General features: G+C 41.8%; 1 protein-coding gene across 6 annotated transcripts in view; it reads right to left on the bottom strand.

The window, feature by feature from the left end:
* FAM131A (family with sequence similarity 131 member A) overlaps nt 1-14,373 on the bottom strand; it is a 571,148-nt gene that overhangs the window by 438,634 nt on the left and 118,141 nt on the right. The window contains exon 1 of one of the 6 annotated variants that reach the window (XM_085635535.1): nt 6,604-6,724. The exons of 4 other annotated variants lie outside the window; for them this stretch is intronic. The gene's annotated coding sequence lies outside the window, so the exon portion shown is untranslated. Of the gene's footprint in view, nt 1-6,603; nt 6,725-14,373 lie in introns of those variants that run through there. One more of the 6 variants, XM_085635538.1, reaches the window with a different exon arrangement.

A 14,373-nucleotide genomic window follows, 5' to 3' on the forward strand; every position in this document is an offset into this window, starting at 1 on the left:
TGTTTCCAACCGACTCAGAAACTTATCCGACTGACCGATTACGATGCAAGGTAACCGGTCACTCATTCTCAATCGTTCCGACTGGCATTCGGAGAGTCAGAGTCAGTCAGAGCTGAATTGTACAGCTCAACGGGCCGCGTTTCTGACCGACCGATTACGATGTCGGATTCCGACAGCCGTTCAGAATCGGCTGTCCGACATGAATCGGCTGTTGAGGGCCCGTAGCAGGCCCCCCTTCACCCAGAGGTCTCCGGTTGGGGCCCGTGGGGTTACCCAAGGGAACCCTCTTTCCAACCATGCACAGTGTAGCAGGCACCAAGGGGTGCCCGCCACAGGGTACAAGGTTTTACGCAACCACCCCATTTGTCAATGGGCACTGTGTTGTCGGGCGGAACACAGGCCCACATTAAAGTCAATGGGAGTCCGACCGAACGGTGTTCGGAATCATTGTAATCGGTCAGTCAGACTCCCCGAAATAGAGTTGGTCAGAAACTAATCAGACAAGGAGTCGGTCTGAAGGATTTCTAATCGAAATCATAATGAGGCCCTTAGATTCAAATGTATCAAGCTATATATCCTACAAATAATACCAAAAATTAGAGTTTACCACAGAAGGGCTGAACAAATTAAAAAAAAATCTAACTAAAACTAAACCAACCAATAAAATTAAATTTCAAACAACTTTAACCAAAAAAAATCAAACAATTAAATCAACAATATAAAAGGCACACTCATTTAAACAACTAGCTACTTTAAAACCTATAAACGCTGCAAGACCAGCAAACTCTGCTGGATTTTCTCACCAGGCCATTAAGGAAGAAATATATAGGTTTCAACTACTACCTAACCAAGTAAGTAAAACTTATATTTAAACTAAAATGTAATTATTATTAAACGTAAAAAAGTTAGATAAATAATAAAATACTCTCCATCTTCTATCTCTTGACATAGACTACCTAAAAGAAAAACACACAACTTGAAAAAGCGATAAACTACCAAAAAATAACAACGATCACAAACCAGCAAAAAAATATAAGAAAGTAAGTAAACATAAATACAAAGGTTTAAACTTACCCAAATAGGGAGCTAAAATAAACCTAATAAACTCAACCTCAGCAAACTACTAACAAATTAACATTTAAAATTAAACATATAATTTTTTTTATCCAACAGAAAAGAAAGCACCTGCTCTGCATTTGAACACCCGCAACGGAAAAGTTGCAAAACAGTGTAAAATATCTAAACAGAACATACATAAGTATACAAAATAGAAGGAGCTGCACATTTTTACATGCAAATAACAAATGTACAAACTTTAAAATATTCTATATAGTTATACTATTACACTTCTTTCAGACAGAATGACAGAAGCTGCAAAGTAATCACTTCACAGAAAGGAAAGCAGTTACTAAATCACATTGTCAACACCTACCGCCAAGAAAGTGCATCAACAGAAACCATAAACTAGAAATGTACTAAATATTATTTTAATGCATGCTATGGAAGAGCCACTACGAAAGATGATATCGTAATTCATGTAAGAGAGCACAACCACCCCCCAAATGTAACAGAAATAGAAGTAATGGAGATATTGCAGGATATAAGAGAGACAAGCACTAGCTCCTAGGAACACACAAGCAAAGTGCCTGATTACGAGTTTGGCACAGTTGTGCTTGCTCTCTGTCGGCACAGCTGCGCCAAACCTGCGCAAGGACCTCCGCCCTATTACGAGTTGAACTCATGTAGGGCGGACGGTCCTTCGCCTTTTCCATGGCAGTGGCTGAAAAACAGGCACCGCAATGGGAATGGCAAAAAGGTTTCAGCACGGCATGGATAGTATTTGCACATCTATACCGTGCTGGAACTTTATGGGCATACAGACAGGGGGGCACATGTTGTGTCCCCCTGAATGTATCCCCATGATGGGGGGCATGGGGGCCTGTAGGGCACTCTTTGTTCCTGCACCACCAGCGTTTTCATGGCGGTTCATCTGCCATGAAATGGCTGGCGGTGCAGGAACTCGTAATATGCTCAGCGGGACTGCCCCACGAATGTTCCCTGATGCAGCTGGTGGTCCTCTGCCGCAACCACTTTTCAAGTCGTAATGTGGCGGGCGAACCACCACCACCGCGAGTCTGGCAGTCGCCAGACTCAAAATCTGGCCCAAAATCCTTCAAGATATAAAAAAAATCTGTATTTGTAAATCTGTATTTGTAAAGCGCGAACTACTCACCCTTACGGGTCTCAAGCCGCTGGGGGCCGTCGTGGAAATTAAGTGAGCTATTGCCCAGAGTCACATGGTGCTGAGCGTAGCTGCCGCCAGAGCCGGGATCGAACCGTGAACCCTCTGCTCCGAAGTCAGCTGCCCTGGCCGCTGCGCCACACCTCTCCTAAAGTCCCTGAACACATCATAGGCAAATTACCACCTACCTCCCTTTAAAACATTTAATTGCATGAACTAAAAAAGGCACCAGTGATACTCCACCTTCCCCTAGAAGATAGCAAGACATACACATTCCTGAACATTTAACAATGCCACATAATGAAGAACCTTTCCTTTTACATATTAACCAAAATAAAGAAAATCGAATCGTACCTAAATAACGAAAAACAAATCCTAATATTCTCAACAGCAGATAACTTACTAAAACTTAGCAAATGTCAAAATTGATGATGGATGGGACCGTCAAAATGTGTACCAAACTATTCACTCAGATATGCACCATACACTGTAAATATAAAAACACAAATATCGCTTTTAAATATACCCTACTAACAGATAAACAAAGCAGCACTTACTAAGACATCTTGAACATATCAAACATATAACAAATAATTACTACCCCCAAAATATACTCATGTACTTGGATGATTCAAACCATTCTAAAAATTTACCCTAACGCATCCATACAAGGCGGTTACTATCATTTCAATCAAAGTATATGGAGACACCATTAAAGGTTTGCACTAGGGGGTCGATTACGATGTCGTTCGGAATGGCTTTGAATGCCATTCGGGTCATCCAAATCCGATTCGGAAGCCTTGTTACCGACCGACTCGGAAACACTTCCAAAAGACCGATTTTGATGTTCGGAAACTGTTCGGACTTTCTGAATCATTTTCTAACAGCATTTGGAGTAACCAAGTTGTCTGGAGCCGACTTGTACAGGTCTACGGATCAGGTTCCCACCAAGAGATTAGCATGTTGTATTCGGACAGCCTTTCCAAATCGGTTGTTCCGACATGGATCGGCTGTCCGAATCTGACTTTGGGGGCCCGTAGTAGGCCCCCCTTCACCTGGGGGCATCCAAATCGGGCCCGTGGGGGTACCCATGGGTCCCCCTTTCTAACCATGCACAGGGGGACCCATAGGTACCCCCACGGGCCCGCCACATGGAGCATGATTTTCCGCAACCACCCCTTTCTTCAATGGGAGCCTGTGTATTTGGTCGGAACACAGGCTCCCATTGAAGTCAATAGGAGTCGACCGAACAGTGTTCGGAATCATCGTAATGGGTCAGACGGACTCTCCCCAAATGCAATTTGGTCGGAAACCATTCTGTAACCGATTCCATCTGAATGCTTTCCAAACGACATCGTAATCACCTTCTAAATGTGCAATAATTTATAAACAGCCAATTTGCCTTTGTAATTGTAAAAATTATTGCACTAGCCTATGTCCCTATCACAGATGTAGCTAACCACTACAATTTACTGATATAAAGCCCTTTCTACCAACAAAATGAAGACAAACTTAGCCACCTAATGGACTATTTCGAAGACACTTGGTTTGGCTAACTGCTTTGCTCAGGACACATATGCCAACCCAAATTCAAAACACCATGGTGTCCATTACAGCACCTTGGCACAGGAAGCAAAAACTGCATAGTCATACATATTTTTTGCTATAACATTTAAAAACAAACTACCCTAGATCACAAACCTATATATACAAATTTAAATATGAAACTGTAAAAAAAGGTTTACTATTAATAGTTAATATATTTTTGACATTATTTCTGAAATTAACAATCATAAAGTACAAAGAGATTTAAGTACATTTTCAATTTTTTAAATTTCAAATATAATTTTTAAATAAATTATTTAAAAAAAACATTTTTGAAAAATGCTACAATTTACATTTAATTTTCCTAAAAATTATTAAAATGTTACATTGTACATAACAATATTTCTAAACATTTTATTTTGTAACAAATGTTGTTATATATTTTAAAATGTAATGCTTTTCCTAAAAAAAAAAAACTTTATTTTATACCATAATATATATCTTAATTAGAATGAAAAATATTAATATAACAAACTATATTTTATTTTGTTTTGCATATCTTCAACATTATCAATATATCTATGTTAATTTAATATATATATATATTGTATCCTACTACTAAACAATGTATTAAACAATTATTAATGTAACCAAAACAATAATTACAAATTCCAACAAAAATAATCTCACTAAAAAGACTAGTAAAAAATTAGATACAATAAAACACTACAATAAATTACATATTAATTAACACTTACAAATGATATTACATACAATGATATTTGCAACATCAATATTTTTTACAACAATATTACTAAAAACTATGGGGCAGATTACGAGTGCGGCGGTCTTCCTAACACTGCACTTGTGGTGGCGCAGCAGTGGCGATCCACCATCTTCCAGATTATGATTTTCAAAGTCGTACCGGCGGTGGACCACTGCCTGTGCCAGGGAACCACTGATGCCTTGCAGTGGCGGGCGGAGGGCCTATGTAACATGCTGAGCAGGACTGGCGCAGTCCCGCTAAGCACATTATGAGCTTTGCCACTGACAGCCATTTCATGGTGGGCTCCCCGCCATGAGAAGGCTGGCGGTGGAGGAACAAAGGGGGCCCTATAGGGCCCCCATACTCCAGCCACCAAGGGGATTTATTCAGGGGGGCACAGCATGTGCCCCTCTGTCCGCTTGCACCCCCAGTTACAGCACAGCATGGAAGTCACCGTCCATGCCGTGCTGCAACATTTTTGCTGTTCTCATTGCGGGTCCTGTTTTCTGGCACTGCCATGTAAACGGCAAAAGGAGCATCACCTGTACAATTTGAACCCGTAATCAGGTCAGCAGTCCTTTCGCAGCTTTGGCACAGCCGTGCTGACGGAGAGCCGGCGCAACTGCGCCAAAGTCATAATCAGACATGTTTGGAGACCTGGAGGCCTGGACCTGCTCCCACTTGTACCCAGGACTAAGACGTAGGCTTCAAGGATCACCTGTCTGACCTCCTGTGTGGATGCTGGGACACGACAAGCTGCAAGAGGCTTCCATCCTGAAGTTCCTAGTTCACCAGTAGCAGCTGGAACTGGTCTGGATCCTGCTGATGGACCCTGCTGGTGTGATTGCTGTCCCATATGTGCTGTCCCATAGCCCCTGGAAGCCTTAGAAGTGACCAAGAAAAACTACTCTAAAGCAAAAACCATTTGCCATAAATTATATTCTCAATTTTTTCCAAAACCTTTCATCATTAAAAAAAAATGAAAAACTGTTGAATGGACGATGAGTAACAAGTTAAGGGGAATATAAGGACAATACTGGCAGGGCTTTCTTTATGTTGAAAGAACAATGGTTTTCCCAGGCATCTCTAACACAGACATACATTACTCGCATTGCATCCACAAAGGTAAACGCTACACATGAGGTAAACAAAAACATCAGTAATTATAACTAAACTTTGATTTTATGACATACTTGATTTTTCTGGGGCTCTCTCCTTGGACTCCAAATCATGTTGAGATGCATTTCCCATGTTCGCCTTCCTAGCTATTTTGGATTTTAAGTGCTGCATACATGTAGTGTAGATGAGAGAAAATTGACTAGAAATTGCCTACCTGTGCTGTATGATGAAAATGTGCAATACTGCTGCCTGTGTTGTATCTGTGTTGGGTAAGAGACATTCACACCGACTTCCTGTGTTTGTTTGTGGATGACGTTGCCATTTCTGCTGCTCGTATTGTGTCTTCGTCTATGTGAATGGTGGGAGAGCTGCACTTATATTATCTAATGCAGGGTTAAGTCATTTGCATAATCTCATTTTGCAATCTGATGTGGTGTAAACATTGTAGTCCTGCATGATCTAATGAACGATAAGTTAGTAAAAGTACTCATCTCTTATCTAGTAAAGGGTAATATAATTCAATTAATCTTCTATAATCACATTTAGAATACCTAATGTAGAGTATAACAAACAAAGTAATCCCCTACTAGAAAACAGTAATTGAAGTAATCAGCTTCTATAATTCAATGCAGAGTAACTCGTAGTCGCATTCAAGAATAAAAGGAGGGAGTAAAGCAAGAGAAATAATCTTTTATCAACCAGTAATAGGGCAATGGAACCATATTCTGAGTAATGCCCTGGAATCTGATGCAGTGTAAAGTAATTAGGGTAATACCTCCTGTAATCTATCAGACAGTCAAGTAATCAACATGTTCATCTATAGCTCATTAAAGGCAAAATGAGTGAACATCCTTGTGTTCTAATGTAGGGCAAAGTCATCAGAGAAATATTCTTTAATCCTACGCAGGTTGAAGTAACTGGAGTTCCTCACCTGTAATTTAGTTCACAATATAGCAATCATATTAACCCCAGGTCCCTACGTCCTCGACACCTTCATCACAAGTGAGATTTACTATCTCTCCTCTAGTTTGGTGCAGGCCAGTGTAATGGAAGTAACATCAGGCTGTAATCTAACGCAAGGTAAAGAAAGCAAACACATGTAATTTGTATTCCAACAAATAGCAAAGTAGCCAAAGTAATCACATTACAAAATATTGCAGGTCAAAGATATCGGATCGATATACTAATGTGATCAAAAGCAAGGTAAAGTAATCAGAGTAACGTGTTTCTGTGATCTAATGCAAAGTACACGAAATAAAATAATCCAGCTACCTAATGAAGGTCAATAAAATCATTTAAGATTCTTGCATGGCCCGACACATGATAAAAGAATCAGTGTAATATAGTTCTATAATCTGAAACTGGGTACAGTAATTTGATTGAATGAAGTCAAATAGAAGGTAATGCAATTAGGGTAATCTCTTCCTTTAATCTAACGAAGAGAGAATTAACAAGAAGAGCATTCTTTAATGTAATGTCAAGTAACAAGTACAATTGCATTCTACAATGAAGAATTATACAGGGTAAAGCAAATACAATAACCCATTAAAAGGAAAGGAAATCAAAGCAATCTCTTTGCGAAAGGAAATTCAAGTAAAAATGGTAATATCCTTTTCAATCCAATACAGAGAGGGTAATCCTAGTAATTACTTCCTTGAACATCACACAGAATGATACACATGCAGTAATCACTTTATGTAATCTAAACTATGGTAATTATATTATGTAACTGAGCACCGGGTCATGAAATTACAATGTACTCATTTTTTAATGTAATGATCATCTTTAAATAAAGATTGTTTTCAAAAAGCTAATGCAGAATAAAGTCATCCATGTATCCGCCTTCCATAGTATATTGCATTATAAAGTAATCATATTTAATGTCAGTTTCCTAATACAGAGTGAAGTAATCAGCGTATTCCTTAATCTGGTTTAGAGTAGGAATAGTAAATCTGATCCCCAGAGTTCAACGCTTTCCCCAGTGGTGCTTAATTTGGAGTAGTAATTCTGACTCCCAAAAAGTCCAACGCTTTCCCGGTGTTGCTCAGTGTTGAGTAATAATAGTAAATCTGGACCCTCCGTCATCAGTCCCACACAGTTCTCAATGTTGCTTAGCTTGGAATATGAGTGGTGAAATTGACAACCCCTGTGTCCAGCGCTTTCCCCCGTGTTGCTTTGTGGATGATTTAAAATTTGGTATACACGGGACTCCGTAACAATTGTGATGGACTAACCCGTCCACCAAACTGGCAGTCCTCCCCCTCAATTTAGTGTCAGCTTTACATCAATAAAGCCCCCATGGGCTCTGTCAACGGAAAGGTACCTCCAACTGCCCGATGGAGGAGGGGTTGTCGTAGTAAAGCCATCACACCACCCACTCTACTTAGAGTGGATGGCCTGGTTGGGGGGGGGGGGGGGGTTCTGTCTGTTACAGCCAGTGAAAACCAGGCAGTGATGGACAGAAAGGAAAATAATGACCACCACATTCTGGGAGAAAACCTCTAGGGTGCGGGAGTCATTTGTTTTTTGTTTATGAATAACAAACTCCCACCTTGGGAAATAAAAAAAAAGCTACCCAATGGTGAATGGCTATCAAAACAGACAGCGGCAGTCCTCCAAAGTTTTTGGACCTTGAAGGGAAGCGCCATGACAGCAGTTCCTTTTAGGGTACAGAAATGGTGTCTGGGCTGGCAGTCATTTCTAAATACAACCGACTCCTATCCATCAGGGTGGCGGATGTTAAATCCTCCACCACCTTGATGAATGGTCCTCCATCTTCCAGGGGCTAAATAAGACCCTTAGTTTTGATAGGAAGAAGTAAATCTGACTCCTGTGTCCCTTGGATCCAATGTTGTTCCTAATGTTCTTTCATTTGGAGTGGGAATATCAATTGTGACCCCCTCCATAGTCCGTTGCTTAGTTCTGAGCAGGTATAGTAAATCTGAGCCACCCTCTAAAAATATGTTGGTTCATTTAAAATGTACCTGCATTAAAATTAATTATATATTTTTGTAGATTCCTATGAAATTATTTTATATTTTTTAATTTAAAAAATACATTTATCAAAATATTTAATTTTCATTTGATTTTCAGATGAATTAATGTTGATAAAAATTATTTCATTTTTCATTGATCTCATGTGTAAATTACATATTTTTAATGTAGAAAAGTTATATTTTTTTGATTAATTGCAATTTAAAATAAATATTTTGTAAAGAACTACAAAAAAATGTTTAATGATATAAAATAGTTTTTTTTTTTAAATATGATGACATTTTAATTTCTTTTATATATTTAACATTTTTAAATAATTTTTCTAGATCTCTACAATATATCTTGGTTTCCAAAATTTGTGTTCATTTTAATGTTAATTTATTTTAAAAAGCAATATTATTGTAAACTATACTTTTGGATCAGATAATTTTTAGATGTAGATATTTTTGCATGGCCATATTTTGTGATCAACATTTTTGTTTCATTGTAAGTATAGGGATGTCAATATGATGATTATCGGTATCTTGACTTCGATAATATTGTAGGTCGATATTTTTGCATCAATATTCTGGATTACTAGCGAGGTGAGATAGGGGTAGGTAGATACAATCTCCTTATATGCAACCAACCCTCTGCTATATCTTCTCCAGACAGTCAATTCCTTATGTGGTCAAGATTAGGAGCATATCTGGAAAGTTTTCGGGACTACGCATGTGCTATCAACTAAGACCATAGTATAGCTATTGACAGAGAGGCACCCACCGGAAGGGATGAATTTCCCAATACAACTACAGGTGGGGGGATTCCAATAATATGGCATCCAAGTGACGAGAGACAGGGAGAGCTTAATAGGAAAAAATTGATGATGCTGCCAATGATGTGGCATACTGGAGGTGGTCACACTCTTTCTGATGTGCGCAGGTGCTTTCTTTACAATGGTTTCACTACCCATCTATTGCATGCGCTGCAGAACACCGGTTACCCAATCCTAGATAGTTACTTTAGGGATAGCAGTGGGGCTTCACATACGTTGTTATGGGACGTCGTTTCACCAAGAGTTGCCCAGAAGAGGGGTGTATGAGGGAGGAACGCCATTGCCACACCTTCAGATATACTACTGGGCCTCACATCAGATAGTCGTCAATGACGGGGCGTATAGCACATCGAAGGAACCATCCATGATGACATATGGGCAATGGGATCTCAGTCTCATATAGGGACCCGGTGTCAGGTAAATGCCTAGAACATGGATTGAACATGTATGCATGCATGCTGGCCAAACTTTGGTGCATGACAGTCCGCGGGACGGGAAAGGAAGGATGAGAATATCACATTAGAACAACCACTGTGGACCTCAGAGACACTGGAAGAATTGCAGACTCTTGGAGGTCTCTGGAAGTGGGTTTTAATAGGCATCTCAAAATTAGGAGACATAGGGAAACTAGGGGATTAAATCCACTGATAAACAAAAAGAGGACTGCGAACGGCACGGCACTCAACACTACAAATACACATGAAACTTGCAGTACAAAAGCACTCCTTACACAAACAAAAGATGGGAAACATCCTTTACCAGGAAGGCGGAACCATGAACTGCTTTTACAATGTAGTCACTACCCTGACTGCGACGTTACCACATGTTCCTTTACCCCACAAGTCGTTACACAACTTGCTTTAGGGAACGCAGTGTTGGACTGGTGTTGGGTTTTAAGTCCAACACCTTCCCCGTTGTCGAGTTGATTGGAGTTGGAATAGTAATTTATACTATCCCAAAGTCCAGCGCCCCCCTAAGGCAAGTCGTTGTAATGACTTGCATGCTAAAGTAACGCGTGGTAACATCGCAGTCGGGGTAGCGACTGCGTTGTATAGGCATGATTGGTAAATGCATGCGGGGTTCCTTCATACATCCACAAAGGACTTAGGAAGAATCCCCATTCGAATACAGGATGCTTTCTGCCCCTCTACATAAAAAAACAATCTTACTGGTCTAAAGAACCCGAGTGAGTGACACAAAGTAATCAATAGAAAACTTCAAATGGAAATGGGACAAGACTTAGGGCTACTAGAGTGAGAGGAATGACACAAAGGTACTCAAGGGAGGCGGCTCTTAGAACAGGCTTCAAGTGGATTCAACTAGAAATCCTCAGTGACGGCCTTGCATGGCTCGCGCGGGGGATGCTGGTGTGGTGGGCCACGGGGGGGGGGGGGGGGGGGGTTCACGCGGGGGGGGTCGCTATTGCAGGATGGAGCATAACGAAAACGTTTTTTTAATAATGCAGCGTTGTCATTGGTCTGAGTGCCGTGACACGGCGCTCAGCAAAGGCCTGGAGGGGTGAGCGTGTTCTCCATGCAGGCTGTAATGCAGCCTGCATGGAAAAGGGAAAAGTGGCCATGACTTGCTTGGGTGGCCGGGGAGGGCCGACCAAACAGTCATTGCATACTTAGGAGGGGGCAGACCACTCCTCCCCTGCACTGCTCCGAGAGCAGAGCAGCTCTGCCCGCCCGCCCGCAAAGCAGCTCAAACCTAAAATAATAATAACTGAAAGTTATAATCATTTTATGTTTTTGTTTCTCGCGCTGCTTGAAAGCAGTGTGGCGACGCTTCTCCGCCATAGCGGAGGAGCCGCCCCTGAAAATCCTCAATCGGGAGCCCTACGCCTGCGAACATTTAATTCATACTCATGAAGAAATCCAGATGCCAAGGGGTGGGATGGTGGTAGAGCCCTTGGTAAGATTTTCTGGACCGGGGTCAAAGCGCAGAGACAGCAGGCCATCGCAGCTGAGCTTGAGATGCAAATGGAGAGGGCACTCCTGGGGTCTTGAAGGGACCCTACAGTATCCAACTATACGTAGAGGTGTGTGACCAGGCAATGATGGTGACTAGGAGGGGCACTACGAGGGAATGGGGCGGAAAACTTTCACCAACCACAGGACTGTGGGCCGAAGGTTCGGACTGGTACATGACTGCGAATAGATGGGTCTATGAAACGATGAAATGTCCCAAGAAAATTAGGATGAGAGGCCCATGGAAGGAATACAGAGGCCTAAAGGATAAGAAATATATTTGTAAGACTTGAGAAAACAGAGAGATCCCATGGTGGATACCCACTGAAAAGGTGGTCAGAGCTGAGGCATCAATAAAAATGTATAAAAGAGCTCTCCTGCTTTCACACTAAGATTAAATAGGCAAGTGGGTGGTATTTCTGAACTTTCTAATGGCTAAATATAATTATATATTAATAAACATAAAAATTAATAAAGTCACTTTCAGCAGAACCCCAGTTTTTGTGCTTTCAATGCCGAGGTACTCTGGGCCGGGTGTACGACCAAGGAATTTGTGACTTGATATTGATATGTACAACAGTGTCTGCAACACTGAATTCGATTCCCAATCGGGGAGCAAATTCCATGCCTCATACATATTAATGGGGCACTCACAGTTTGCGACCCCATTGGGAATGGCTGGCCCTCCCAGGTATGGTGGCCTGCTGGGCTCAGCAGACCTCCATGTCTGGGACTGCATTTAAATAAAGCAGTTTTTTTTAATGCAGCCCATTTTCCTTAAAGGAAAATGGGATTCATTTAAAAACAGAAAATTAAACATTTTCGTTTCATTTTTTTAGGGCAGGTAGTGGTCCCTTGGACCCCTGTCTGCCCCTACAAAATATTTTCCCCTGCATTTGTAAAGGGGAAGGGGTTGCCATTTGCGACTGCATTACCACCCTCTAGAAGAGAGCGGTAAATTGTGAGTGTTTTGCAACCGCAAAAAATTCTTTCATAGGGTTGCGAGTCGCAATTAGGAAGGGACGCCCCTTCCTAATTGCGAGTCGCAATTCCTATTTAGCGAGTCGCAAATAAATTGCAACTCACTAAATAGGGTTTGTACATGGCCCTAACAGTTTTTGCATGCACAAACGGGTCGCTAACCTGTTTGCGCATGCAAAAATGGGTCGTCCAGCTGGCCCAAGTCCCATGTATATCTGTACCGCACTTCAGGTCATTTATGGAGAAGGAACTCAGTTAAAATAATGTGGAGCTCATTCCATTTCTTTAGAAGTCCACATCAGTCCAAGCTTAAATTTGTATGGAAATGCCTTTGATGAGAGACCATAGGCCATTCTCGATGCCTGGCGTCAGGCAGGAACAGCCAGCCTCAAGGCTATTTACATTTGGGAAGAGAAAGCCTGTCAGTTTGTTTTAAGAGTTCCATGAATTGGCACAGGGAGAGAAGGCGGGCAGTGGCATGGCACAGAACAATCCTGTTGAGGCCTTTCCACTGGAACTGATGTTGTAAACACCCCGCAGCCTCTGGAGTCCTTTGTTTACCTGCTTCCTACTTTTGGAGGTTTTATTATCTGGTACTAAAACCGTCCAATCCCTGTCTTAACTCAAACACGTTTTGTAAATATGGCAGAGAGACTTCAGCACGGTGTCCCCTCCACGCACATGTGCACCCCCGCCGAGTGCCGTCTGCAAACATCTGGCGGTTCAGATGATGTGCCCTGTTGATCTCAGCCAGCTGCTGCACGTGGACATGGGGAAGGGATGTGGGGGGGGGAACCATAGCACACTCCACGTTTGACAGCATTCATTTAAATAAAACAACTTTTCCACAAAAAAGCAGCGATTAGTCTTTAAAAATGTGTCTACTAAGAAGAGCAAAGATTTATCGATTGGGCCAAATATTTAAAAGATCGAAGAATAATTTGAAGAATAGATAGCATGCTCAATCATTTTCAGGGACCGCCCCCAAAAATGTATGAGCTCTATTGCCTCTCGACCCACAATCCGCAGAAGTGTTCCATGGTGAATTCTCGCATGGTTAGTAAAGGTCTTTTGACAGTAAAGATTCTGGTATCCAATTACTAACATGTATATAAGTGCATTTACATTGTATGCTAGATTTAGTCCGCTGTTAAACTGAAACTGAAGATGTAACCCCATTTGTCCAAGCCCAACCCCTGCCACACAAGTGGAATGCCATGCATATTGGGGTTTAGGATGGGTACAGAACCTGGCTTTATCTCAATTCCCACTGGGCATGTCTAAAGCTCTTGCACAGCTAGGTTTGGGTACCTGCGTCGGGTTGTGGACCCCCCCCGCCCACCACCACCACCACCACTTCAGCCTGGTCATGTGCCCAACCGTGCTCCCAGAGGCCGGACCGGTGGGGATTGGGCACTAACGGTGGCTAGGGCACTGTGAGAGGGTGAAGGCAAAACCCTTTGATCAACTCCTGTTGTGAACTACCAAAATCTGTGTGCAAGGGAGGGGCAGGGGGGGTTGGCTCTTGTAGCTGGCTGAGCAGAGTGCTTAATTTGAGCCGGTGGTTTCCGGTGCTCGGCACCGGCATTTTATTCTCAACACCAGTACTTATGACAGCCTGCCACGTGATGGCGCTGTTTGTCTTGTTTTTTTGAGGGGCACACCAGCTGTTGTTTAATATTTAAATATATGTTACAATCACTGATACCTGCCACCTAAAGCTATAAGAATAGCTTGAGCGGCATGTATTCGTCATTTTAATGTATATTTAAAGTCTGAATTGCCATACCTGTATGAGTGTGATGTCTAGAAGTGATAGTACAGTCACCGTCTGAGCTGGCAGGGGCAATGGGTGGTGCAAGCTGCAGTGGCCTCCTGACGAGGGCCCTGGCACTTATTTTTTTTTTCTATTTTACAAATTAAGCATTGGCAGAGACCGTGT

Source organism: Triturus cristatus, chromosome 11, assembly GCF_964204655.1.
Source record: "Triturus cristatus chromosome 11, aTriCri1.1, whole genome shotgun sequence".
NCBI classification, from domain to species: domain Eukaryota; kingdom Metazoa; phylum Chordata; class Amphibia; order Caudata; family Salamandridae; genus Triturus; species Triturus cristatus.